The sequence below is a fragment of the Plecotus auritus genome (genome assembly GCF_963455305.1).
Source record: "Plecotus auritus genome assembly, chromosome: 1".
Classification (NCBI taxonomy): domain Eukaryota; kingdom Metazoa; phylum Chordata; class Mammalia; order Chiroptera; family Vespertilionidae; genus Plecotus; species Plecotus auritus.
The window spans coordinates 230166099-230193954 of record NC_137770.1 but is presented as its reverse complement, the minus strand read 5'-3'; the positions used below and the strand labels follow the sequence as shown (position 1 = coordinate 230193954).

The 27856-nt window shown below is 36.5% G+C and overlaps 1 pseudogene across 1 annotated transcript in view; it reads right to left on the bottom strand.

Moving 5' to 3' along the window:
* Positions 1-23540, bottom strand: part of LOC308242144 (neurofilament light polypeptide-like) — a 120879-nt pseudogene extending 97339 nt beyond the window's left edge. Inside the window, exon 1 of the transcript in view lies at positions 23536-23540. The product of the transcript in view is annotated as a neurofilament light polypeptide-like (transcript). The remainder of the gene's footprint in view (positions 1-23535) is intronic.
* Positions 23541-27856: the final 4316 nt, after the last annotated feature.

The following is a 27856-nucleotide window of genomic DNA, read 5'->3' as shown; positions in this document are numbered from 1 at the left end:
GCAGTTTGCCGCTCTGTTGACTAATGAGTTTGCAGACCACTGGTTTAAAATATCTCTTTAATCATTTGTATGAATTTTTTGGGAAAGAATATACTTCGTTCTGTACCATACCTTCTGTCTTTTTAAAATACAAAATTGAGATCCAGAGACAGAGAAGCATCGATCAGACCATCAAACCTCAGAGGAAAGGAAACGGAGGGTGGGTGAAAGGGGGAGAGATCAACCAAAGGACTTGTATTGCATACATATAAGCCTAACCAATGGACACAGACAACAGGGGGGTGAGGGCATGAGTGGGGGAAGTGGGGAGGGTCAATGGGGGGTTAAGGACACATGTGTAATACTTAACCAATAAAGGAAAAAAAAATACAGAATTGAAGTAATTCAACAGAATAAATAAGAACTTTGTTTATAACACACCCAAAGACTCTGTTCTTTCTTCTCTCTGAAAAATCAAGGATGTAATTTATGTGCTAAACAACATGATTGATCCTTTCTTACTGTGGTCTTGTCTGAGTTAATAAATCAGAACGCAGCTACCACCTCCAAATGTTCAATTCTGACCCTACAATTAGCTTTCCACTGACTCTGGTTCCTGATTAGCAGCACAAACCTCTACTTTGGAGTTATCCCATAATCAGTCAGACAATGCAGTGTTATGTGCTAAAATCTCCTGGCTGGAAGAACATTTGCTAACCACGGATCTGTCACATCCCCTGGATGGATCTCGTGCTCTTGTTTAGATAAGAAGATCATCAGCCCTACTTCGCATGACATTGACTCTCATGTGGTATCTGAAATTTTTGCAGAAAAATTAAAAGTTTTTTAAGCTTTTCTTCAATGGTACCAGGTCAAATCCTACATGCAAAATGTTTGATGGTTTTTCTTTATTATGAATAAAATTTCCCAAATATTACACAATTCTGAAGGTGTTACACTAACAGACCATATGCATGAAATTTGTTTTTATTATGGAAAAAAAAAACACAGAAAAACAGGACTCAAGCAGATCTCTCTAGGGAAAGCTGATAAAAATATTATTCTTTGCTTTTTATTGATAAGTTTGTGTTATTATATTTATTCAATTATCTGTAAATTTAAAAAATAGTTTTTCAACTGAGTATATCAATATTTGTGTTATTTTTTAATTTAATTTTACCTAATATGCATTTATAAAACATTGAAATAATAATAATCTTCATATTTTTCAAAGTTTTGGCAATACATATGAAACAGGTGCAAAAATTATATATATATATATATATATATATATATATATATATATGAATTCAAAAGACCAGTATGTTATTGATAATCAGGGTGAGGGATATCAGGCATATTTTATGACCCACCACTCTGACAATATTAAAAAATATCAGGACTAATAAGTGTCTCAAGTTTAAAGGTTATAAGATCATATGACAGGTGGTTAACATAGTATTAAAACAATTTAATCTGAGTCCTTATCTGATTATTTTTGTGATTTTTTAATATTCTAAGATAATATTCAATATAATTTTTTTGGCTAATAGCTTTTTGAATGAGAAAGCAAGGAAATTCAGTGGGAAAAAATTCACTTAATTGATACTGGATATATATGGAATAACAACAACAAATAAACTTTTATTACTATCTCATACCACATGAAATTCTTTATAAAGTTAAACATACTATATTATCTTAACTGTGAGATAATATCCCTAATGAACATAGGTGCAAAAATCCTCAATGAAATAAGAGCAAACTGAATTTGACAGCATATTAAAAGGTTATTCAACATCACATGAGAGATGATCATGTGAGATAACCATGTGTGATACAAAGATGGTTCAACAAATTAATCAATGTGATAGACCACCTTAACAAAATGAAAGATGAAAACTTTTAAATTATTAACTGTGTATTAGTTAGCATTCTGTTTCAATCTCGCTGGGGGAAAAAAATCCAAGAGTAGATTAAACAAGACAAACATTTATTTTTCTCTATGTAAACCTAGTGAATTCAAGCTTGTCATGATTTCCCATACTGTGCAGGAACTCAAGATTCTTTTATCTTCTATTTTTTGTTGTTGTTAATCCTTACCCTAGTATATTTTTCCATTGATTTTTAGGGTGAGTGGAAGAGAGAGGGAAAGGCAGAGAGGAACATTGATGTGAGAGAAACACATTGATTGGTTGCCTCCTGCCAGAGCCCCAACCAGGGCCCAGACTGGGGAATAGCCTGCAATGTGCCCTTGACCAGAATTGAACCCAGGACCCTTTGTTCCTCAAGCCTGTATGCTGTCTGAGGAGCCAAATTGGCTAGAGCTTCTTCTATCTTCTTGATCCACCATTTTTAAGATGTCTTCCACTTTGTGGTTCAAGAAGAGAGCTGCTCTTGCTTGTGTCCTTTGTCCATCATATTTATTTTTTGTTCCACAGGGAGAAGGAGAAGTCAAAGCACACCTGTTCCTTTCAGAGACATTTCCAGTCACATACATACAGCTTCTCTCCTTACATGTATTTGGCCCGAATTAAATGGCCTGCAAGGGGTGCTTAAAGCAGAAACTTTACTCCAGGTCCCTATTAGCTTAGTTAAAAATGTGGTAGTTATTATAATAGTAAAAGAGAATAAATACTAACAACCAGCAATCATTGGTACCAAAAATTATTATGGCCAAGTATTCCTTTTTGTAGGCATTGAAGGGATCCTCCTGAGTCTTGCACACAAGAAAAATAGAAAAGACCTGAGCAATGTCAGGCATAGTCTGGCATGGCCATATAGGAATAAGAGGGACCAGAGCCATTTTCACAGAGAGCACAAGGAGACCTACCAAGAAGAGCACCATTTTGATGCGACCCCATCACAAATGAGTTGATAGACTTTAAGGAGATGCCCTTCAACAAAGATTAAAACTTACATCTGCGGCCTCTAGGAAGGTGGTTGCTAGTAAGAGCTATTCCAGGAGAATCATCAATAGCATCAAGCAAAAAGAAAAAAAAATCTGATTGAATAAGTCCAGAGTAGGGGAAAAAATGGATTTGGAACTCTTCCTGTGCACAAAACTGTTCTAGAATCTGAGGTTATTGTAATGAATACAAAGTGCCTGTTCTTATGCAGCGTAGATTCCGTTGGGCCATCCTGTCTGAAGTAGAAATGATACCGAGGTCATTTATGTTGGTCATTACTTAATGTACAAGCTTGCACCACATATCTGGTGACTGGTCATCCATGTTGTGAGCATTTCCAGCGAGGAGAACTCCCTACCTCTTAGGTAGTTTAAGGGACTTTTTTTTTATTTTACCTATCTTTAAAAATTACAATTTCCTTTGGTACTAGTCCAAATCCAATCTGAGAAAGGTCTTCTTATTGTTAAGCAGAAACATACTCTAACTTACACCTTACTTTTATACTACAGATTGGAGCTATATATTCTAATGAATCTTTCCTGAGACTGTCTATCATATATTTGAAAATATCTTTGACATCACAAATTGTGGGGCCTTGTAGAAATTGTAAATGTCGCACTGTCTAGTCAACAGACTAGACAGAATGGACAATGTGTTAATTGTTTACTAGCTGCATCTTTTTTAGCGGCCTTCTCTAATCCATGGGATGTCCCTCATCGTTCCTATTTCACATCTGTCTGCCTATAGTTTCTTCTAGTATTTACTTCTGCCCCCTGGGATAATATAAAACAAGTCTACTTTTCACTTCATCTCCCCCAGTGGCAGCTTTTCAAATATTGACAGTCAATTCTCAAGGCCTCTGAGTCTTCACTGTCTAAGTTATATATTCTCAGTTCTACAAAATGTTCCTTAGTGCCACAATGAGTCTCTTCAGCATCTTTGTTCTCTACTGAAAACACAAAAATGATTGAAGGCCTTTATAAAGTGTCATGTCCTGAACTAAATACAGTATACCCAATACAGTCCAATAAGTGCAGAGCAGCATAGAATAAATAATTCATTCTGTAGTACTTTAAAGGAATTTATGCATTTCTTCTCTCACTGACATGCATTGGTGTGCTTACACTCAAAAGGCTGTACATGTACACATACTAATGTCATACTTACTTCTCCTAATCTGTTTTAGGACATTCCTTAGTATTAAAATGTTATATGCTTTTATTATTTAAATTTATTTTTCTGTCTTATATTGTTTTTATGATAAAAAATAAGCTAGAAACTTTTAAAAATATTCAAATGCTAGTACAATTTAAAGTAGTGTTTTCATATATTGCTGGTATTAATAAACATTCAAGAGACTTCTTAACAATGAAGGCCATCGTGGGCATAAAACTATTAGTTGACCCCGTAGTGAATATTTTGGGATTTTAAGCTAAGAAAATACTTCTAAGAGTAGGGACATCTACAGATTGAAATTTTTGAAACATCCTAAAAGTCTGATGATACATATTTTGGATAAGGCCATTATTTTCTACTTTTTTTTTTTTTAAATCCTCACCTGAGGATATTTTTCCATTGGTTTTTAGAGAGAGTGGAAGTGGGAGGGAAAGACAGAAAAATATCGATGTGAGAGAAACACATCTATTGGTTGCCTCCTGAACGAGCCCTGACCAGGACCAGGGCCAGGGAGGAGCTTACAACCGAGGTACATGCCCTTGATCCTTCAGTCCACAGGCCAGTGCTCTATCCACTGAGCCAAACGGACTAGGACTCTCTTGTTTTTTGTTGACAGCCATTCCAACAGGTATAAGGTTATATCTCATTATAGATTTTATATTAACCTTTTAATGTGGCAATTCATGCTTTGCCCTCTTCATAGAATATGCCCGTATTTCATAAGCTGAACCCCAATTTATGAGGGTAAAGTATGTGTCTACTTATTAAAGCAACAAAGTTTGCATTTAACAAAAGTTTTTTGTATTCAATGTATATATTTTAATTGAAAGAAAGTATATACATCATGACTATTATATTTGCTTTTATAAAATGGTAAATTCCATATCCTTATTAACATAGCCCATAGTTCATTTTCCAAACCCCTGGTTTATATTCCATAAGTTTCAGAGACAATTTTTATGGTGCTATATAAATAAATTACACTAACACATTTTTTTTGTTAGAAATTGCTTGTCTTTTTTATTCTAACATATGAATGCCTACCCAGTTCTTTACTAACTTGTTTGAGGAGCAGAATGCTATGCTAGTGGAAATAATCCCAGAAGACTAGAAGACTAGGAGAGATCTTTGAAGAAAATATCGGATTTTGAAAACTGTAAATACAATAACAAAAGCACCTTCATTTTTTTCTGTAAATACAATAACAAAAGCACCTTCATTTTTTTTTTCCTTTACAAAAAAAAGGAATAATGTTTTACTCATCTATAAAGCTACTGGCAATCACTATCCATCCCAATTCATTAAATATCCTGGGTCCCATGCACTGAAAAGTGAATGTCAAGTGTTCATTTCGTGTGATCCAGAGAAAACAATGTCATAAAATAACTACTAATCATAGCATGGATTCCTCAAATGTATTTCTCATCTTAAAGAAGTTTTCTGTTCAATAAGCATATACTTGTCCACCACCCACAGCACATACATATTCACACCCTCCTGAGTGTTCTCACCTAAACACATTATGAAGAAGGCAGAAAACTACTGTTCTCATTTTTATTTGGTTTTTGGAAGAGTCATTCCTCAGGGTGTGGGTGTTATACACAGGTTGTGCACCCCCAATGGCTATATATACTTTCAGTGTTCAAGTTTTATTGTGTCCTGAGTTTATTTTTTTTAATCCATCTTAAATTGTGGGACCATTCTCTAATGGAAAGCAATAGAATACAATTGATTTGTTCAATAAACATTGTAAGTGTAAACAGATCACAGTAGCAATGTTGGTATGTATAACTCAGTCTATTATTCTGTAATGCTGCTATCAGGAGCTTATTTCTGTGGCCAGAAATTTTGGGGGAAGTATATAAACTGTACAATGACTATATTTTTGACAATGAATGATTAAATGAAACATGTGCTTTGATAACTTTGGCTTTTCAGGGGATGATGAATTTAGAAGAACCAACCCTAATGCAGAGTGATTTTTAAATACCATTATTGCCAGAGATATGCATGAGTGGGAAGCACCTAGACTATTATAATTGATGAACCTTGTTCAGAAATAGCTCCAAACATAACATGAGAAAGTTGATGGGTTTACTGTAATTGGGAGCGAGGTGTATTTAAATGATCCAGTGGCAATGAGTCTAATTCTTTTTGATTGTCTCAGCAAGTCAGGTAGACCTTTTATGGGTCACATTGATTCCAAATTACATAATCTAACCTGAGTTCCTGCATGGAATGCTACCTAAAGTTTTTATTCCTTCTAATATTGTTGCTCTCATGACATTCTCTAATGCTAGTCTCACAAAATGAATTGTGTAACTCTGTTATACAATTAACAGAAACTTTCTGTTACTAATGACAATTGGGGTCTTGCTGGATGCACCTATTGTGTCTTTTTTCTAGTCTTTCTCTTTCCATATTCATCCCTTTGTCATAACACTAAACTGCACCTTGATGCCTAATCAACCTTGGTGGCGTTGTTTACCTGCACTGCCATCTGGGGCTAGTCACTTTGCTCTATAAAACCTCATTCCAGCATCTGAACTCCTCGCCACCTCCTATTCCCTTAACTGGCTCTGATCATACTCTAATGGATAACTATCCTTCCAGGGTCCATTTTTCATTTTTAAATCAGGTACAAGAGGAGGAATAAGAAATAAAAGATTCATAGCTGTGAATACTGCAGATGCTAGAAAGGACTAGAATGAGTAGGTGATTCTAGTTGTCCCATTGTCAGTACAAAAGTATTATTTACAATTTCTCAATTTTTTGAAGAATGTGATGAATGGTAAGTGTTTGTGCTGAGGTATGTTTATAATATTAACTATGTTCATCAATTCCCTCCTGTTAGTAAAATGTTTTAAAATTTAGTAATAAGGGATAACAGTAAGAATATGAGTGATTTAGTAATATGTTTCTTTTGCCCAACTTCATATCCAAACTAATATTGGGGCATCTATAATAATGAAAGTGTAATATGCTAATTAGACTGGACATCATTCCGGATGTCCTTCTGGACTAAGCTGGGGCCAGAGGGAAGCCCGGGTCCCAAGTGACAGAGGAAAGCTAGTGCCGGTAGACAGGGGAAGGAAGGCCTATACTCTTGCACAAATTCGTGCATCGGGCCTCTAGTCAGAATATATTGTTAAAATAATAAAAGCATTGCACCCTTCAAACTTGTGATGAAGTCAATAAATATGTTAGCAGAATTTGTGAGCCATAAGTGCTCATAATAATATATTTGAAAAAGATTACATAGTCAATTTCAAAGTAATCAACTTAATCTTCTATTGATTAGAAAAAACAGAATATTTACTAGTAAAACTTAAGCTAATCTTGGAGGAAAATCAATAAACCAATTTATATTTAATTTCACAAATAAAATTAATTGATAATAATAGGTATAAGATCATCTCTATGACCTCACTACATGACAACAGTTTTATCTAGAAATGAATATGTGTTCCTTTCCATTCATACATACTTCCCAGAAGTGTCTATATTTCCTAGAATGTACATTAGTACATTAGAACTCTCAAGTATACCAACAGTGACCTTTCAACATTGTAAATTTTGATCCAGCTTTACTTTTGCAAGTTTCTGGGCAAATAATTTGTCCCAAATAATTATTTCATCTGATACAATGTTGTTCTGAAATAAGATGAGAAAGTCTAAATTAAAATGAAAAGAGAAGAAAACAGTGATGGAATTGTCTAGTATGCCAGTCCTCAACTAATAGAAAATGCATTGAAAAACGATCCAGGAAGATACATGGTCAGCATATAAAGAAAAATATTGTCAGAGGGGAGGGAGATAGAGGGCTGGGTGAAAAAGGTGAAGGGGTTGAGAAGTACAAATCGGTAGTTACAGAACAATCACAGGGATGTAGATCACAGCACAAGGAATATAGTCAATAAGATCGTGATAACTATGTCTGGGGCCAGGTGCGTACTTGAAGCAGCAGAGAGATCACTCTGCAAAGTACATGATGTCCTAACCACTTTGCTGAAACTAATACGGATTAATATTGAATGTAAACTATAACTGAAACATAAAAATAATAAATTTTAAAAATACATTCCCCCTGATTTAGACGGAATATTTGTGTCCTCCAAAAATATGTAGGTTGAAACTTAACCTCCAAAATAATGGTATTGGGAGTTGGGGCGCCTGGAAAGTAAGAGATTAGGTTTAGATGAGGTCATGAGGGTGGAGGCCCTATGATAGTGCCTTATGAGATGAACAGATTGAAGCTCTCTTCTTCTCTGTTTTGTGATAACACAGCAAGTAGACGTCCATTTGCAAATCAGGAAGAGGGTTCACACATGTCATTGAATCTGTCAGCACCTTGATCTTGGACTTACCAGCTTCCAGAACTGTGAGAAATAAATATCTGTTATTTAATCCACCCAAGTCTATGGTATAGCAACACCAGTTGACTAACACACTCTCCCTCTGGTACATAAAAGTGTACTATTATGATTACTTACACTAAATTTTAGAATGGGCTGTGACACAGTAGTAATTAATTGATACAGTAGTATTTAAATGATAAACAACAGGTGAGGGTAGTTTTTTTTTTGATGAGAAGAAGATAATTATTCAAATGCCTGGATCTTAAGTTTGAAATTTTATGAGACATTAAAATGGTTATGCCTTGTGAATAGTTTGGTATAAGTTCTGATAGAAAGGTCTGTGGTTGAAAAATACATTCGAGAGCTATCTGTACGTAGAAACTAATTGAAGCCCTGGGAGGAGAACACAATTTCCTAGGGATAAAATGTACCATGAGAAGGGAATCATGAAAATAAAAGTGCAGAACAACTTGGAAACTATGCTGTGTATTCCCTATATATTTTAGAAAGCAGACTTACCTGAAGGAACTGTGTTTCCATGGAAATACTCATATACCTCAAATCTTTATTCAAATGAAGAAAGAAAACCAGAGACCCAATAGAATATTCTTCAGAAAAAGTCATATCAATGTCAAATGTATAATATACTTTTCAGCTAATGCTAATGTTGCTAATTTCTGCTCTCAAAAATAATAAAACATTGTTATTGAAAAAAAAGGTAACTGCAAATTTTTCAAGGGAAGGAAATCAAGAGCTTTTATTTTAGCTTTGAATATTTTTTAATTTCTCTCTGATACTCTTGACCTCTTTTAGCAATCAAATTCACTCACTGATGATTAATTTAATCAAAAGAAAACCATGATCTCTGCTTTAATATTTGTTAAGCACACTTTCACGCTGCTTCTGTGTGAGCTGGAAACCTTAAAGGTGACTCTTTTGCTGAAATTTACCTTTAAAAATTAAAAAAAAATCTATTAAATGTGGTTTTTCACAGCAAAAAATAAGGAAGTATTTTTAATTAAAGTCAAATATTCTTAATAACAGAAGTCTAAAAAATATGTATTATGGAAAGGTGGAATATAAACAAAGTATATGTATTTCATTTATTTATGTAGAAATTTAAGATTTACAGAAAATAGGCTATATAGATGAATAAATTATTATCCTAGCTAATAAAAGAGTAATATGCAAATTGACCATCACACCAAGACACAAGATGGCCACCCCCAGATGGCCAAAGATGGCTGCCCCCATGTGGACACAAGATGGCCACCACAAGATGGCTGGCTGGGAGGGCAGTTGTGGGCAGTTGGGGGTGACCAGGCCAGCAGAGGAGGGCAGTTGGGGGAGACCAGGCCAGCAAGGGAGGGCATTTGGGGGGGACCCAGGCCTGCAGGAGAGGGCAGTTGTGGGAGATCAGGCCAGCAGGGGGGGCAGTTAGTGGTGACCGGGTCAGCAGAGGAGGGCTATTGGGAAAGACCAGGCCAGCAGGGAAGGGCAGTTGTGGGTGGACCAGGCCTGCAGGGGAGGACAGCTGGGGGGGCACCCAGGCCTGCAGGGGAGGGCAGTTAGGGGTGACCAGGCCTGCAGGGGATGGCAGTTAGGGACAATTGGGCTAGCCGGGGAGCAGTTAGGCATTGATCAGGCTGGCAGGGGATGGCAGTTAGGCATTGATCAGGCTGGCAGGGGAGTGGTTAGGGGGTGATCAGGCTGGCAGGCAGAAGCGGTTAGGGGCAATCAGGCAGAGGCAGGTGAGCAGTAGGGAGCCAGCAGTCTTGGATTGTGAGAGGGATGTCTGACCGTCCATTTAGGCCCGATCCCCTAACTGCCCTTCCCTGCCGGCCTGTCAGACATCCCTCCAGGTGTCCCAGATTGGAGAGGGTGCAGGCTGGGCTGAGGGACACTCCTCCCCACCCCGAGCGTGAATTCCATGCACCAGGCCTCTAGTCTATATATATAAAAGGCTAATTTGTAAAGTGTCACCTTGGGAGTTCAACTGGTAGACCGGGAGTTTGATTGCTTGATATGGCGTGTGCTGACCACCAGGGGGTGGTGTGGAATGAAGGAAGGCCCCGGCTGGCAGCTGGAAGGCCCCTATTTGGCCCTGATTGCCGGCCACACCTAGGGACCCCTACCCATGCACTAATTTCATGCACCATGCCTCTAGTCTTTATATAACTTCAATAGGTCTACAATAATATGGAATTCACCTTAAATACAAAAGAGAGTAAATATAAAGCAAACAATTTTGTGTCAATTACATAAAAGTAAAATTCCTAAACCCAGGAATACTATAAAATTATTTTTAGAATGATGTGTGGTATAAATTAAAAGTAATAATTAAATAAGTTAATCGATTCAAAATACTAGTTCTATTGAGTAGTTCTTGGTGTCAGACAGAGCATGAGCTAAGAGCCTATTTGTTTTCTTCCTAACTCTTCTCTGAGGCACATAGTTTTCTTTGGCATAATTTTTGTATATCCAGATTTTAAACTTGGTTTAAATTTAACTCTGCCAAGATTACAAAACACAACAGGCTTCACCTGAATTTCAATCAATTGTGCTGTCTCATGCCTGGCAATGCTTCTGGCTTTAATTCTGAAAGCCCTGCTTTTCATAAATCTACCTATCAGAGCCCCACTCACTCTTCAATATTCAACTCCAATGATTCCTCCTTTATGAAATTTTGGTTAATTATATTATACTAGACGCCTGGTGCACAACATTTGTGCACTGGGGTGGGGGGCATCCCTCAGCCCAACCTGTGCCCTTTTGCAGTCCAGGAGACCTTGGGGAATGTCCGACTGATAGCTTAGGCCCATTCCTCATGGGAGCAGGCCTAAGCCGTCAGTCGGACATCCTTAGCACTGCCATGAGGCAGGTCACTGAGCTTGCCAGCCATCAGCTCTGCTTGTGGCTGAGAGGTGCTCCCTCTATGGGAGCACACTGACCACTAGGGAGCAGCTCCTGCTTTGAACATATGCCCCCTGGTGGTCAGTGCACGTCATATTGACTGGTCATTCCACCATTCGGTCCTTTTATTATATAGCACTAAACTTTGTTTATTCACCAAAGACTGATAGGGAGACTTCTTTGGATAAATGATTGGACACATTTCTTGATGTAAAGTTGAATTCAAATCTGTAGAAATAACACTCTAGGATCATATCAAGGCCCTGCTATAATGAAGCAATTGTGTGAGGCACAGAGAAGAGAAAAACTAACTTCTAGGTCTTGAGTCAGTTGTTATGATGGTATTCACAAAAGAAATGGAAAACTAATGAACTTATTAAATATGTATGAGTTTTTTTATGAAGTTAAATTATACATTGTGATTAAGGGTGTTTAAGTTTAGGAAACACATTGTACAAATATACTGTCTATTAACATTCTCAGAACCATTTTTGATTTATTCTAAATTCTTCCCTTTGTTCCAGGGACTAAAAGTGTTGGCCTGCAGACTAAAGTGTCCCAGGTTTGATTCCGGTCAAGGGCACATGCCCCAGTGGGTTGTGGGCTCAAACCCCAGTAGGGGCATGCAGGAGCTGATCAGTGATTCTCTCTCATTATTGATGTTTCTATCTCTCCCTTTCTCTCTGAAATTAGTAAAAATGTATCATTTTTAAAAAGTATGTTGAATACTTTCTAGTTCTATCAGCTAAACTTTAATCATACCGGCCAAGAGACATATAAAACAGTAGTGTGCTCTTGTAACTGTAAGAAGTTTCTTTTGAAGAAGCCAAAAGCTTTTCAAGAATGATGACAATAACTAAGTCCTGGATAAAATGTGTTAAGAGTCTAGATATTGAGAATTTATCTGACTTAGAAATAAATGGTCTTCCATTGTAACCTGAAACTTGTGGGAAACTTCTGAAAAACTTCATTACAATAGGACAGGATTTATCTAGGTTAAGAGAGATGAGTTTGGAAAATGAGTTAGTTGTTCACCAGTATTTTACTGATAATAAATTCTATAAGGACCGAGAAAACTTCTTAAGTGCATACATATCAATATAAAGGCATCGTTTGTTTTATTGCACTTCACTTTATTGTGTTTTGCAGACATTGTGGTTTTTACAGATTGAAGATTTGCCACAACTGCCCTCTTCTCCAGTCTTCTGAATTATGTTTAAGGATTCCCCAGAAGTGTGAACAATATAGCATTAAAATTATTCCTAAGCCTTTTTGTATTAAGATCTTAAATTCTTTTTAGACTTTTGAATTATGGGGCATTAAAGAATTTTGTTTACTTGTTAATTTTTGAGAAATATGAATTACCAAAATTGTTTTTCTGTTTGACAGGTAATCAATATGTGGTGCTCAGACTTTTCCCTCTGTCTGATTTTGAATTCTTTCATGAATAGCTGGTACTTGAAATAGAATGCTTACATCATACCAGCATCATCCAGTTCTTTCAGATCTCAGTCAGTTCTTTGAATTATTGGAAGGAGTATTTATTTTCCCAAAAAACATCTCTCAAAAGATAAAGAAGAAGAATTTCAAGCCCTCAGTAAAATGACTGAACAGAAGCAGGTGGTTATAATCCCTGTGTGGAAGTGTTAAACTTGCCACAGAATAAAGACAGGATTTGACTCATGGCAATAGAGTCATAGAAATAGAAGCTTCCATTGATATAGAGGTGATTTGGATCAAGCGAACATAACAGACACCGTATCTAATGCAGTCCCACATATTGTAGACCCTAAATTTTGACACATAGACTGCTATTCGGGGATGCCAGTTCATTAATTGAATAAGATTGAGCTGCTTTTATCACATTATCTATACTAATTATGGCAATAACCCTTGTTGAAACAGATAAAACATAAATTCACACTCACTTAATACAATATCTTGTTCTCATAGTGTGAAAACAGGTGGAGCATGGTCAGTGAATGAATGGCTGTCCTGTAAGAGGTGATTGATAGCATCAAGGAACTTCTATTTGCTGGTCTCTCCATCTTCAAAATGTGGCTCCATGTTCATCAAGCTGCTTTGCATCAAGACCCAGAAAGGGAAAGAGCAAAGTACCAGATTTTGGACATAAGCCCACATCATTTTGCTAGCGCTCAGAGACAAATGGCTAAAGTTAACTTCAAAAGCAACTAGGCAATTTAGTCCAGCTAAGTACCCCAAAAGAAAGGAAAATGGTGAGGAGTTATTTATTCTGAGCCACAATAATTTCAACTGAATAAAAGTGTTGAAAAGGGAGAAAGAAAACTTACTGAACCCACACTCTTGGGAGGGCTATTTTCCTCCATAAAATATTTAGAAATAATTAGTTATATGAATTATTGGATTAATGACATTAGATACATTTCATAAGATTAAGTAAAAAGGGCCATTATAATTTGAGTAGTGAGAATTTTAGGCAAGCGGCCAGCTAGCCAGTCAGTTAATTCAACATTTAACATTGAGTGTTTGGTTACCTGATGAGTAACCTCTGAGGAAATGCTTCTTTGAAGCATTAGCACTTTACATAAAAACATGTATGTGAGGGAGGAATGGGGGCAGGGGGAATGGAGACTATGGGAGTTTGCAGCAGATATAAAGAAATAAGGAAATGGCAGGGGAGGTGGGGGGGTTAGAGATCAACCAAAGAACTTGTATGCATGCATAATAGCATAACCAATGGACACAGACACTGGGGCAGTGGGGGCTTGCCCTGGAGGTAGGAATTGCTGGCGGGGCGGGGAGGGGGCCGGGAAGAATTAATCGGGGGAAAAAGGAGACATATGTAAAACTTTAGACAATAAAAAAAAAAGAAATAAGGGAATACACTAAGTTCAAAATATTGATCTGAATTTATTTTTGAATGTTTATAAAATATTTTAAAATATGAAATTATATAATTTTTTATTTCATGCATATTTATGACTGAAAATTTTGAATTATTTCTCTAATGATAGAGAGAAAGCATGGATTTGAGATTTGAGGGTAAGTATTGTTGCTTCATAACCTTGGCTAATGAAATGTGAGAGTAAATAGTAAAGCTGGAGAAATATATAAAACTGATATTATAGGCAGAATGCTCCCTCCCACCCATGAAGATGCCTCGTGGAACCTGTGAAAATGTTATGTGTCATGGCAGAAAGAGCTTTGCAGATATAATTAAGGGTACAGACCCTCAAATGGGGAAATTATCCTGGATTTTCTGTTTGGGCCCAATCTATTTACATGAGCCCTTAAAAGCCAATGATCGCCTCCACTTGGAGTTTAGAAAAATTGTGGCAGCAGGAAATCAGATAAATTCACAGACTGACTCCACCCATCTTTGCCACATGGAAAACACTAGAAGGAATTGGGGCACTCTTTATGAACAAAGACGGTCCTCCTGTTGTCAGCCAGCAAGAAAATGGGGACCATGCAAAAAGAAAAAAATGCAGGAAACTGAATTCAGCCAACAAATAAAATAAGTGTGATAGCAAACTCATCCCTAGAGTCTCCAGAACATAATGTAGCCCTGCTTGTACCTTGATTTCCACCTTGTGAAACTCTGCATAAACACCAAGCTGAGCCACAGTATACCTGGGTTTTTGACTTGCAGAACTGTCATATAATAAAGTTGTGTTGTTTTCATACACATAGTTTGTGGTAATTTGTTGTGGCAGCAAGAAAAAAGAATTCAATTATGAAATTTTAAACAAGTAAGACAGAGTGAGGAAGATGGGTCTTATCTCAGTTGTCTGAAAGGATGACTAATGTAGAAGACCACATACAGAAGCTGGAAAATCTTTTCATATGGTTCAGAAAAAAAGTTAGGTGGGTATTTATAAAAACATAGTAATATAACTTCAAATACATTTATTTAGAGATAAGAATATTGTTTTTATTTTTATATGGTTTATTATTTTTTAATTGCAGAATGGATATTGTGTCAGGAAGCATGAAAACAACATTAATCTCATTGTGCATCTCCATCAGAGCTCTGGGGTGAACAGGTGCATTGTCAATGAACAGTAATATTTTAAAAGGAATCTTTTTTTTTTTTTCCTGAGCTATCGGTCTCAGCATTGTACTTAATATATTTAGTAAATGCTGTCATATAGGCTTTGCTTTTACATCTATAGAGCACAGGCAGAGCAGATTTAGCATAATTCTAAGGGGCCTATGGTTTTCTAAATGGTAAATGAGCACTGGCTTCAACTTAAAGTCACCAGCTGCATTAGCCCCTAACAAGAGAGTCAGCCTATCCTTTGAAGCTTTGAAGCCAGGCTCTGGTTTTCTTCTCTAGCTATGAAAGGCCCAGATGACATCTTCTTCCAATATAAGGCTGTTTCACCTTCACTGAAATGCTGTTGTTCAGTGTAGCCCCCTTCATTCATTATCTTAGCCAGATCTCCTGGTTAACTTGCTGCAGCTTCTATATTAGCACTTACTCTCTCATCTTGCACTTTTATGTTATGGAGACAGTTTTTCTTAAACCACATGAGTCAACCTCAGAGCTTCAAACTTTTATTCTGCAGCTTTCTCACCCCTTTCAGTCTTCATAGAATTGAAGAGAGGTAGGGCCTTATTCTGGATTCTGGTTTGATTTAAATAAATGTTGTGGCTGGCCATTGTATGGTTATTAATTGCCCTTTGAAATTAATTTTAATATTGTCATGTTTCAGGAAATAGGGAGCCCCAAAGAGTGAAAAAGAGATGAGGAGATGGCCAGTTGGTAGAGCAGTCAGGCACACACATTTATTGTTAACCATCTTATGGGCATAGTTCATGATGTCCCCAAATAATTATATAGCATCATCAAAGGTCATGGATTACAGATTATCATAGCAAATATAATAATAACAATAATAGAAATTTTGCAATATTGTGAGAATTACCAAAATGTGACAAGAGACATGGAGTGAGCAAGTGCTATTGGAAAACTGGCACCCAAAGATTGGCTTGACACAAGTTGGCCACAGCCTTCAATTTGTAAGAGACACGATACCTGTCTGTGAAGCACCATAAAGTGGAGAGTAGCCAAGCAAGCCGTGCCTGTAAATTGTCCTTTCTTGTTTGAGGATTCTGGTACAACGTTGAGACTCTCCCTTTTTCCTGTTAATCATACAGTAACAAAGAACAAGAAAAAAAAAGTGTTATGACACCAGAAGTGATTTCAAATTTCAAATGCCATATTTAAGAGGAAAGAAAGAAAGCAGAAATTAAAAACAAACAGCTCTTTGTGAGATGAAGCCTAGAAGATGTCAGAGCTTGTCCTCAGAAATATCTTAAAATACATACTTCTGGGCAGTCACAAGCGCAGTCTGAGATAATAAAATTCAAAGCCTTGTGTGGAGCAGTAAAATGGGAACATGCATTGATCCCAGAAGCTTCCTAGTCTCCTTGTTTCTGAACAGCAAAGGGGCATACCTTAGTGAAGATTCACCCAAGCAAGTCATAATTCTCAGGAGCTGTCTGTCTCTGTGGCAATAAAGCCAAATGAGACTTCACGTAGCAAATACTCTCCAGTTGAATATTTCTCTTAGGTGGAGAAAAGTTATGTCCAATTGAACTTACGTACAATTCCTTATGAGAAAAACTCATATTTCAAAAATAAAGATGAAAACATTCTGCATATGTAAATGTCACACATATATAAACAAGTATGAAGTAGGACAAACCAATTACAAGCAACTGATATGCTTCAGAAAAAATATGAGATATATGTGAGTAAATGTATGTGTATATATATATATATACATCTATTTATATTTATCTCTTTATCAATCTACCTATAAATCTAACTATTCATCCCTAATGCAGATAAAATTTTGAACCAAAATGTCTGTGAGCTGAAATGACAACAATGGTATGGATCAATTGTATATCTGTAATTTTAGATAGAGACAAGTTGTAACAATGTGGAAGCAGGTTGATGCTACCATGATAAATCTACCCTTCAGTAAATGGACTTCATTTCAGTGTTATCTGTAATTGTAACTTTATTATTTAAAGATGCTCTTTAATTCTGACTGATGATTTAAGAGAATAACTATATTTTTATTATATTTCTTCTTTGAATTAAAGGAGCTCCATAAATTCCTCTAATATAAGCAAAGACATTTTAAAAATGCTTGATATCAAATCTACAGACATTTGCTTACCCTTGCCTATATTCTTTCATTACTGATTTATTTAACATCTTGACATAATGGGGAAATTCAGAAATACAAATGATAAAACTATAAATTTGAGATCACTGCTATAAAGTTTTTTCAAAAACCCTGCCTCCTCCCCCTTCCGAAAAAAAAAAGTGTGGAAGTGTATTAATACTAAAATAACTCCGGCTAATACCCATTAGTTTCAACCTAGTTTCACATAGTATTTAGAAGTTGTCCCAGTTAAATCCATCAAAACACAGACTCTGCTAGGACAGATGAGTTTTGTCCCTAAGGGCGCTTTGGTACAATTGCAGACCCATCAGATTTTCAAGTCATGGAAAGTCAATATGGAATCTCCAGGGAAGCTAGTTCTTTGCTAACTTTTCCATTTCTCTATTACTATGTTCACCTCATTTTAACTCTCATTCAAATTTGAACAACTGCAAGAGTCCGCTTATTTCAGAGCCTCTTGGCATACATTTTTACCTGGTAGAAGATTCCAATAACCCCAGGGACCATATCAAAAATGCCCCCACTTGAAAAGGATTTGCTGAAGTGCATTTGTGAACTCAGTCTCCGTGCATCCAGCAGTACAAGTCTATAATTTTCCTCAAATAAAGCTTGGCCTTTGAGCATAGTTATACTTTGAATCAAAGTCATATGCAATTCTAAAAAGGCATGAGAAAAAATCAGCATCCTTTAGGCAGCTGTTCTGATCACAGAGGTCAAAGAAACGCCAACATACTATTTCTTCCGTGCTTTGCCTCCAGTCAGAGTTGTATTACAACCAAGATTATTTTCTCTTTTAAAAACTCTCAATTATACCCTATAGAAAGATGTGGAAACACTTACTACCCTCATATAATTTTTTCGTGATGTTAAGGAAAAAAAGGATGTTTGAGTAAGAAATTTTATGGTTGCTGATTATGCATTTGGATCAGGAAAACCTTTTTACAATGAATAGCAAGAGACCACGATTTCTAAAAAGTGTAACTAGTATGTGGCACATTATACTCCATTAACATTTTATCCCCCTTAGGTATTTCTCTCCTGTAGTAGGGCAGAGGGGTATGGAAAATGACTGTTCTAAAAATGCAAATTCTTCTCTTGGATGCTTAACTCCTTTGTTCATAGGATGAGCACTTCATTTATCAGTCTTGAGCTATTATCAAACAAAATTCCTGCTTAAAAAAATCAAGCTGAATCTCAACAAGGTAGTTTTTAGACAAAAACTTCTGTTGATGTTTGATCATATTTTATAACAAAACTGGAAAAATAATTACATCAGTTGAAAAATTATATTAAGATTTTACATTACCTATAGAAATAAAAATTATGAGGTTTTCCATATGTTATTTATGGTAAATTTATACAACTGAAATATTGTGCCCTTCTATTTTAAAATTAGCTATAATAAACATAATTATCCTTTATTATATTTTATAAATTTTTAGTGAAATCTTATTATGTATAGATATGGAACCTGAATTAGAGTCATATATGGTATAAATATTTATGGGGAAATTTCTTTATGCATATAATAAATACAAAAACAAAATGGGGCATAAAAAATAAGACTGATCATAAAGATGCTAGTTTACTCTTTTTTTTTAAAGATCTCCACTACATAGACAACAAAAGCACTTCCCTGAAATAAAATGCCTAGGGCCAGAACTAAACAATGGAAATAATATATGTAGTAGCCTTAACCATATATATAATTTCCTTCAAGAGAATTCAGGCACTCCTTAAAATTCTTCATTCTTCATTCTTCAAAATGTCTTCATTCTTCAAAATGTCAAAATCATGAAAGACAAAACTGAGTAAATATTCCAAATTAAAGATGACTACCACGACATGCAAATCATGATTCTGGATTGGAAGTTAAACCAGAAACAATTATCTTTTTCTCTAAGGAATGGACATTATTGGGTCCATAGGAAAAACATTGAGAAGACTTATAGATTAGGAAATAGTACTATTTTTGAATATTCTAATTTTGATCATTGGCTTATAGATTATAAAACAGAATACCCTTGTTTTTAAGGAACACAATATTAAAGTGCTTAGTGACGAAGTAGCGTAATATATGTAACTTACTCTCCAATGGTTCAAAAATAATAATACCCTGAGAAATGATAAAGCAAGTGAAATGAAATGCTAGCATGTGGGGAATCTTTATGAAGGACATACAGAGGATCTCTGCATTGCTTGAAAATTTTCTGAAAATCCAAACTTATTTCAAGAAAATTTTAAAATAGAGATCTGCTTTTAGTTAAAGTTAAATTTTTAATATCTATTTGAAGAGTTGATTAAAATATTATGCTTTACATCTTTCTGGTGTGATGTTGCTACTAGAGGGCTCACCTGTCAGAGGATATGGATGGAGTGACTAACAATGAAACTCTGGATTTATACGGAATAAACAGAGGTGTTATTTTAATATTGAAAATAGTAGAAGCATCTCAATTGTAATGAACATTCTTGAAAAAACAATAATCTAATTAAACCTCACCATCAGAATTTAGCAGTCCCTTTGACATGCAGTATGAAAATAAAGATACCAAAGATGTGTGTTCTCCCAGGTTGCTTTCACACTGGGCTTTTGTTTCTTCTCCGTGACAAGCATCCAGTGCAAAATGCAATTAGACTTAACACAAAGCAGCAGTCTAGACCTTGTTATAATCTCACTGAGATAGGAGACTAAATTGTGTACGGTTCCACCAAGTAAGATAGAACTTTAGAGCAAACATCTTAGATTAAGTGAATTTAAGAAAACTATACCAAGTGTTCTGCAACTAACTTCTTTCTGAGAAACTTGATGTTTCTAACATGCCCATGTCCAGTGTAAGCAGCTACCATGAAAAAAGAAAGGGAAAAAGGAAGGCAGGGAGGAAGGAAAGAAGAAAGAAAAGAAAGAAAGAAGGAAAGAAGGAAAGAAGGAAGGAAGGAAGGAAGGAAGGAAGGAAGGAAGGAAGGAAGGAAGGAAGGAAGGAAGGAAGGGAGGGAGGAAGGAAGGAAGGAAGGGAGGAAGGAAGAAAGAAAAGAAGGAAGGAAGGAAGGAAGGAAGGAAGGAAGGAAGGAAGGAAGGAAGGAAGGAAGGAAAAAGAAAGAAAGAAAGAAAGAAAGAAAGAAAGAAAGAAAGAAAGAAAGAAAGAAAGAAAGAAAGAAAGAAAGAAAGGAAGGAAGGAAGGAAGGAAGGAAGGAAGGAAGGAAGAAAGGAAGGAAGGAAGGAAGGAAGGAAGGAAGGAAGGAAGGAAGGAAGAAAGAAAAAAGGAAAAAAAGAAAGAAAGCAGGTGTTAAGGAGCTGAAACAAATTAACAAGCAAAACTCTGACCAGCATTATTATTATTTTTATCAATTTTAGAGACCAATGAAGAGAGAGAAAGAGAGAGAGAATCAATGTTAGAGAGAACATCCACTGGTTGCCTCGCAACCCATGAATTGAAACCACCACCGAGCTACGTGCCCTGACCAGGGATGTGCCCTGACCAGAAATCCAACCCAAGAACTTCCTGAGCATGGGACAACACTCCAACCAACTGAGCTGCACTGGCTAAATAGCATTATTTTATAAAGGTTAAAAAAATGGAAACAACCCAATATTCATCTACAGTAGAATGGGCTAATCATATATATACATATATATTACACAATGATAGAATAGAACAAAAATAGAACAAACTCCTTGTGATAATAGTGATGAATATCATAGATGGATTGTTGAGTGAAAAAGGCCAGATATAATGGGAAAATGGGAAATGTACCCTTCCTAGAATGTTCATAAGCAGGCAAAATCAATGGTGAGAAAAATCAGAATAGTCCGTACCTTTGCAGTGTGTATAACTTATGGAACACAAGAGATCAGGGTGGAGGGATTCTGCTGTATTGGAAATGGGTTATATCTTAATTTGGATGGTTCTATGTTGATCTGGTTGGCATGTTTATTTTTTTAATTAACTGAGTTGTATATATAAGATTTTTCATTTTAGTATGTTGTTCTATTTTAATAGTAATGTTGAATACACAAACTATATCTTCTAAAACAGTGTACCATTAATTTAATTAATGGGGAGTATGTAATTAAGGTACATAATTTATAGTATTATTTGTGAAATTATACTTGATTAATAATGAAGATGTGATATCTAAAAGTAGTCATTGCATTGACATTGTAGAGAACAAGAGAAAATATTAATGATTGAAAAGGGTATTCCTGAGAGAGTCAATTTACTTAGGTAGCCCTGGCAAGTTGTATTGTATTTTAAGTGAGAAGGACTGGGACAAATATCAAAATCAAAACATAGCCTGTGAATATAAAATGCTTCCACAGATCAAATGCATTCAGATTACACTTGGATTTTGACATGTCTACAGTTTTCAATAACTTGTTGAGTACACATGTATGTCATACCTCTCCCAAATATTGTTTGGTGAAAGGGTGATTTCAATTACTGCATAGCAGTCAGGAACCAACCAGTCAGAATGGATGCCAGCCATAATCAACTGACAGAGATCCATACAAGTGTCCTGGGTAAATACTAGCCAGGCCAGATGTCCAGCTACTATGCTTGCAAAAATAAATATTGGTCAGGTAACCTGTATCTAAATCTGGTCATGTACTTGTTATCTACAATGCGAACCTGGGGAATTATGAATTATGTGTGCAAAACAAAAAGTAAAGAAATCATCATTGCTTCCATATATGTGTCATATTTGAGTAACATTCAGAGATTATAATCTAAGCATATATTATCTTTAACACTGTGATAACAAGTGACTAAACAGGCTTTCTAGCCCACCCGATGTTGCTCAGTGGTTGAACATGGGACTATGAACCAGGAAGCCACAGTTCGATTCCAGGTCAGGGCACATGCCCGGGGTTGCAGGCTCTATCCCCAGTGGGGGTCATGCATGAGGCAGCCAATCAATGATTCTTCCTCATCATTACTGTTTCTGTCTCTCTCTCTGTCTCCCTTTCTCTGTGAAATCAATAAAAATATATGTAAAAAGGGCTTTCTATTTATTTAATGTCAGGTGCGTTTTTCTTTGTAAATTTTAATTTTAAATGTTTCTATTTCCCGAAAACTGTTCCAATATTCTTCTATAAAATATAGTCAAATGTTGGAAAAGCTCAGAAAAGCATTTTCTCTTGGATCATATTACCTGTGTCAGTTCACATCATAATCTGTTTATCTAGATAAATCAACTCACCATATAAAAGGCTAATAACAATTATGTGCCACCTGAATTTCCCTTTTATTTGCCACATGAATTTGATCAATTGGACTTGAATGACACAGTTTACTTAAAAATTTGGTTCTTCTCTCCCTACTTTTAGTGGACTCTGCCTTGTTGGTGAGTGTGCAGGTTGGCCCCCACGTAGCCCCCCTCTAAGCACCCAGTTTCAGTTGTTCTCAGTATACACCCACTCTATTCCCTCTTCTACCATGTCTGTCCTTTACACATGTCTCACAGAACTCCACAAATATTTGAAAGCTCTAGTTCAAGGGTAATTTATTTTAGTAAATCACAAAATAGTATTAAAACTAAGCTATAACTATAAATCTCTAAAATGCCATAAATAATAAAATTAGTTTCAAGTAACACAAATGTACTGTGTATGATGACTTTGTAAAGTAATTCAATACACTAGAAAGTATAAAAGTAGCAATAAATATCCTACCACGTATTGATTCAGACAACAATCTGATATACTAGCTATTGTAAACATTCAATAATTAAAACAAAGACAAAGGAATGTCCCTCTCTTGGCCCATTAGCTATGTCACATCTTCAAATCTATGACAGCCATCGGCGGTCTCATTGCCTAGCTCTGAAAAAGCCGGCCAGTGTTAAATTAGAAAAACAGAGTGGCCTAGTGGATATGTACATCAGGAGATTGTGAGGGAAATACTGGCTGCTTTGTTCTTTTTTTTTTCCTCCAAGATGAATTTGGCCTACTAATTTTGAAACTAAACTGTATTTGGGGAGCCACAATATAATAGAGAAAATGCTACTTACCTCATTCCCCGAATTATAATGTCTCTATTAATTAAAACTATTCCCAACCTCATAGCTTAATTAAAAAAACAAATATACATTTATATGAACTCAGTCAAGATGCTGTGGAGGTTCATGCTTTAAAGTTTTCTTGGTTCTAAAACATAGTAATAAGAGATAAATATAACAATGAAATATGTAAATTATAACAAAAGTAATTAAAAGTCATCGGCTTAAATAAGAATAAGAGAAAAGAAGAAGGAGGGAGAAGAGGAGGAAGAGAAAGGTGGAGATGAAAAGAATAGAACACAAAGTGGTGAGCCTGGCTACGAAATATGTCCTATTGACTCACAAGCAGACCAGGAAACTGGGAGAATAACTCATATGGGTAATGTGATGAAAGGTATTCCATGTCTTTTACTTATTAGGGTTTGAGTTTGGTATTCTCCTTGCTTTTGTGAGAAAGTTATTTTTTTAAAATGCTGCTATAGGACACTGGTGTGAACCATATATATATATATAGACTGGAGAATATATATATATATATATATATATATATATATATATATATATTACCAATCAGGGGCTAAGTATTGAACCAGAATTTTATTGCTATATATTTATTTCCCTAATACTAACATGGCATTATAATACTAATACTGGACAAGGCTCTGAAGATGCCAGGTAAAATGAAAGCCACATTATTAGCCAGAAGGTATAAGATCCCAGAAATAATAAGAAAGATGGAGAAAAAAAGAGAGAGAGAGACAAAATATCCAAAGTGAATGAAGATATTTAACCTGAGAAGGGAATCTAATAAACTCAAACCCTGGAAATTGGATTTAGTAATCTCAAATTTAAGATAATAAAACAATCCAAAGAAATTTGAATATAAGTGTAATAAGATACAGCAAAAAGTCAAATAATGGAACACCTCCATAAAATAGAGTTGTTTAAAATATTAAAATAAATAAAGGATATTCTTATATAAGCAGGGAGGATTCATAACCCACATTCTAATTTAAAAGGCAAAAATATTTTAAAGAATAATGCATTAGAAATACACACATGGCTGGCTGAGAACCAGCACTGCCACAAATTATATTGAATATTTAGCTTGGCAGTCTGTGTGTGAGTGTGTGTGTGTGTGTGTGTGTGCATGGCTGTGTGTGTGAGTGTGTGTGAGTGTGAGTGTGTGTATGTGAGTGTGCATGACTGTGTGTATGAGTGTGAGTGAGTGTGAATGTGTGTGAGTATATGTGTGTGTGAGTGTGTGAATGTGAGTGTGAGTGTGTGTGTAGGAGGGGTATAGGGAAAGGGTCTGTGGGATGAGGGGGGCATTGGTATTCCAAAGATAAAAAAGAATAGTAAATAGTTTACTATTAAATGTCCTTTTTTATTGAATATTTAGTAACTATGTTGACAAAATAATCACTATTGAAAAAGTTTTAAAAATGTGAAAGCAGGGAAAAATATAACAGCAATTTTAGATATAAAAAATAAAATTCTTAGCATACTAGAAACCTCCCCAAATTACTGTGACAAATAAAATTTAAAAAAAAAGATACTGCTGGGCTATATGGTCCCTTTGATAAGATGAAGATTTAATAAAGATTTCAAAACAACAGAAATATTTGTCTATGAGAGATACGCTTCCATTATACATTCCAATTGAAAAACAAATGAAGAGAGGCATTTTGAAACCAATGAGGTGGATATATTTATAAATGATACTCAATGAAGTTTCAAAATGAGCACAAAATGAAGTATGGGAAAGGACAGATAGAAAGGGAAATGAGAATTGCAGGAAATAATGAAAATATTCTGCCTTGAACCATTGTTCAGTGTAGTAACAATTAGCTTAGCAATAAAATATTTTGTAAATGTGCTAGTGTGCACTTAGAAATGGGAAACATATCATTTCTAATTGATTTTTTCCTTGTCATTTAACAGAAAGAAAATAGTGCCCCTTTTAACTAGGAGCTCATTCATTTCAGTGATGGCTTTAATGATAGTTAATCATGGTAATGGCAGTGGCTGATGTCACCACTCATGATTAGTTCAGCCTTGTTTTTGTGTATATTTAAAACAAAAGACAGCTTTTCTCCAGAGACTTCAATTCTTTCTGCTCTATTTCCCCTCCGAAGTTACCATGCAACATTTAACACAAGGGTATGCATTTACAGTTCTGCATATCAAAGCATATAGCTTTGCAAGGTGTTAACTACATTTTTGTGTGTCAAAATATATGGTTATTAGTGAATTCTAAGATTTCCCCAAAAGTCTACTTCTTCTAACACAAATTCCCAGATGCTTCTAACCTCTCACCACATACAGACACACAGATGCAAGAGGTCAGAGGGAGAGGGAGGTAGATAGGGGAAGATGTAAATTTTGTTGATATGAGAAAGGATTGTCTCTAATTAGATATGTTCTATATGGTGATTGCCTTTCCTAAATTATTTTCAAATCGTTCAAAACAAAAACTAGAGTGTATCAATCAAATAGCTAGTTTAAATAGAAAATATAAAAATATAGAAATAATCACAGTTAAAACACACACACACACACACACACACACACACACCTAGTAGCAGTGGCCTGATAATCCAGTAGAGCTACCTCCATGTGTACTCACAGGGAATAGTAATGACTTTTTAAACTTTGACTTATGATTCCAGCAGGAAAAACTTTAATCTGCAAAGTATTTGCATAGTTACTTTCCCAAATGTGTCCTCGTGAAAGTCAACAGAAAGGCCATATATTCTGTAGTTGATAAAAGAGACTTTAAATGTTTTAGTTATGCATTTATGATTTGGAATATGAGGAAAGAAACTAAGACTATTCCTCTATTCATTCAGGCATATTCTGTAAATATTTTATTTCTTTGGACTTAATTCTCACTATAAAAAATGATTTCTATAATTTTCTTTCTACAATTTTCTTGCTCTTCTAACCCCATTCTCAATGAGAAATTTAGCTAAATAGGTGTGCCTTTGGGAAAGGCCTCTTCTAACTAAAGTGAGAGTGATTGTGTAACCTACCCCCTCATTCTTTTGACATTGTGTCTGTAAATGCAGACTCTGGCTAATGTGTAATCCTCCTATCTAATAAAAGAGTAATATGCAAATTGACCATACCTCCGCTACACCCACAAGCCATGCCCACCAGCCAATCAGGAGGGAATACGCAAATAAACCCAACCAAGATGGCTACGGCCACAGAGAGCAGGAGGGAGGCTTGGGTTTCCCCGGAAATGGAGGAAGCCAAGCTTTCCACCTGCCCTTGCCGGCCTAGGCCTCCACTCAAGGCTACAAAGTTTCAATGATAGAAGATACATAAACCCAAACAGAAATGGCGGCAGCCACGGAGCTGGAGAGAGCAGGAGGCTAGGGTTGCCCGCGGCGATGGAGGAAGCCAAGCTTCTGCAGCCCTAGCCTGCCTTGGCCTCCACTTAGTTTCAATTATAGAAGATACATAAATCCCAACAGAAATGGCTGCCACCACAGAGCAAGCAGAAGGCTTGGCTCCACTCCAGGCTACAAAGTTTCAATTGTAGAAGATAAATAAATCCCAGATACCAAGGCCTCTGCTTGGGTCCCCAGGGGGTGTGGCCGGCCTGTAAACCACCACAGGCCCCTCGCCAAGGCTGCCCCACACCCCAAAAGAACCCCCACCCCTATCCAGGACACCCTTCAGGACAAACCAGCTGGCCCCCACCCATGCACCAGGTCTCTATCCTATCTAATAAAAGAGTAATATGCAGATTGACCATCACTCGAACACACAAGATGGCTGCCCCCATGTGGTCAAAGATCCTGCCCCCATGTGGACACAAGATGGCCACCACAAGATGGCCAGCAGGGGAGGGCAGTTGGAGGAACAAGGGAGGGCAGTTGGGGGCAATCAAGCCTGCTGGGGAGGGCAGTTAGGGGTGACCCGGCTGGCAGAGGAGGGAAATTGGGGATGACTGGGTCTGCAGGGAAGGGCAGTTGTGGGGGACCCAGGCCTGCAGGGTAGAGCAGTTGGGGGGTACAAGGCCTGCAGGGGAGGGCAGTTAAGGGTGACCAGGCCTTCAGGGGAGGGCAGTTTGTGGGGAGCCAGGCCTGCAGGGGAGAGCAGTTGGGGGGTACCAGGCCTGCAGGGGAGGGCAGTTAGGGGTGACCAGGTCTGCAGGGGAGGGCAGTTAGGGGCAAACAGGCTGGCAGGGGAGCAGTTAGGAGTCAATCAGGCTGGCAGGGGAGTGGTTAGGGGGTGATCAGGCTGGCAGGCAGAAGTGGTTAGGGGCAATCAGGAAGGCAAGCAGGCAAGCAGTTGGGATCCAGCAGTCCTGGATTATGAG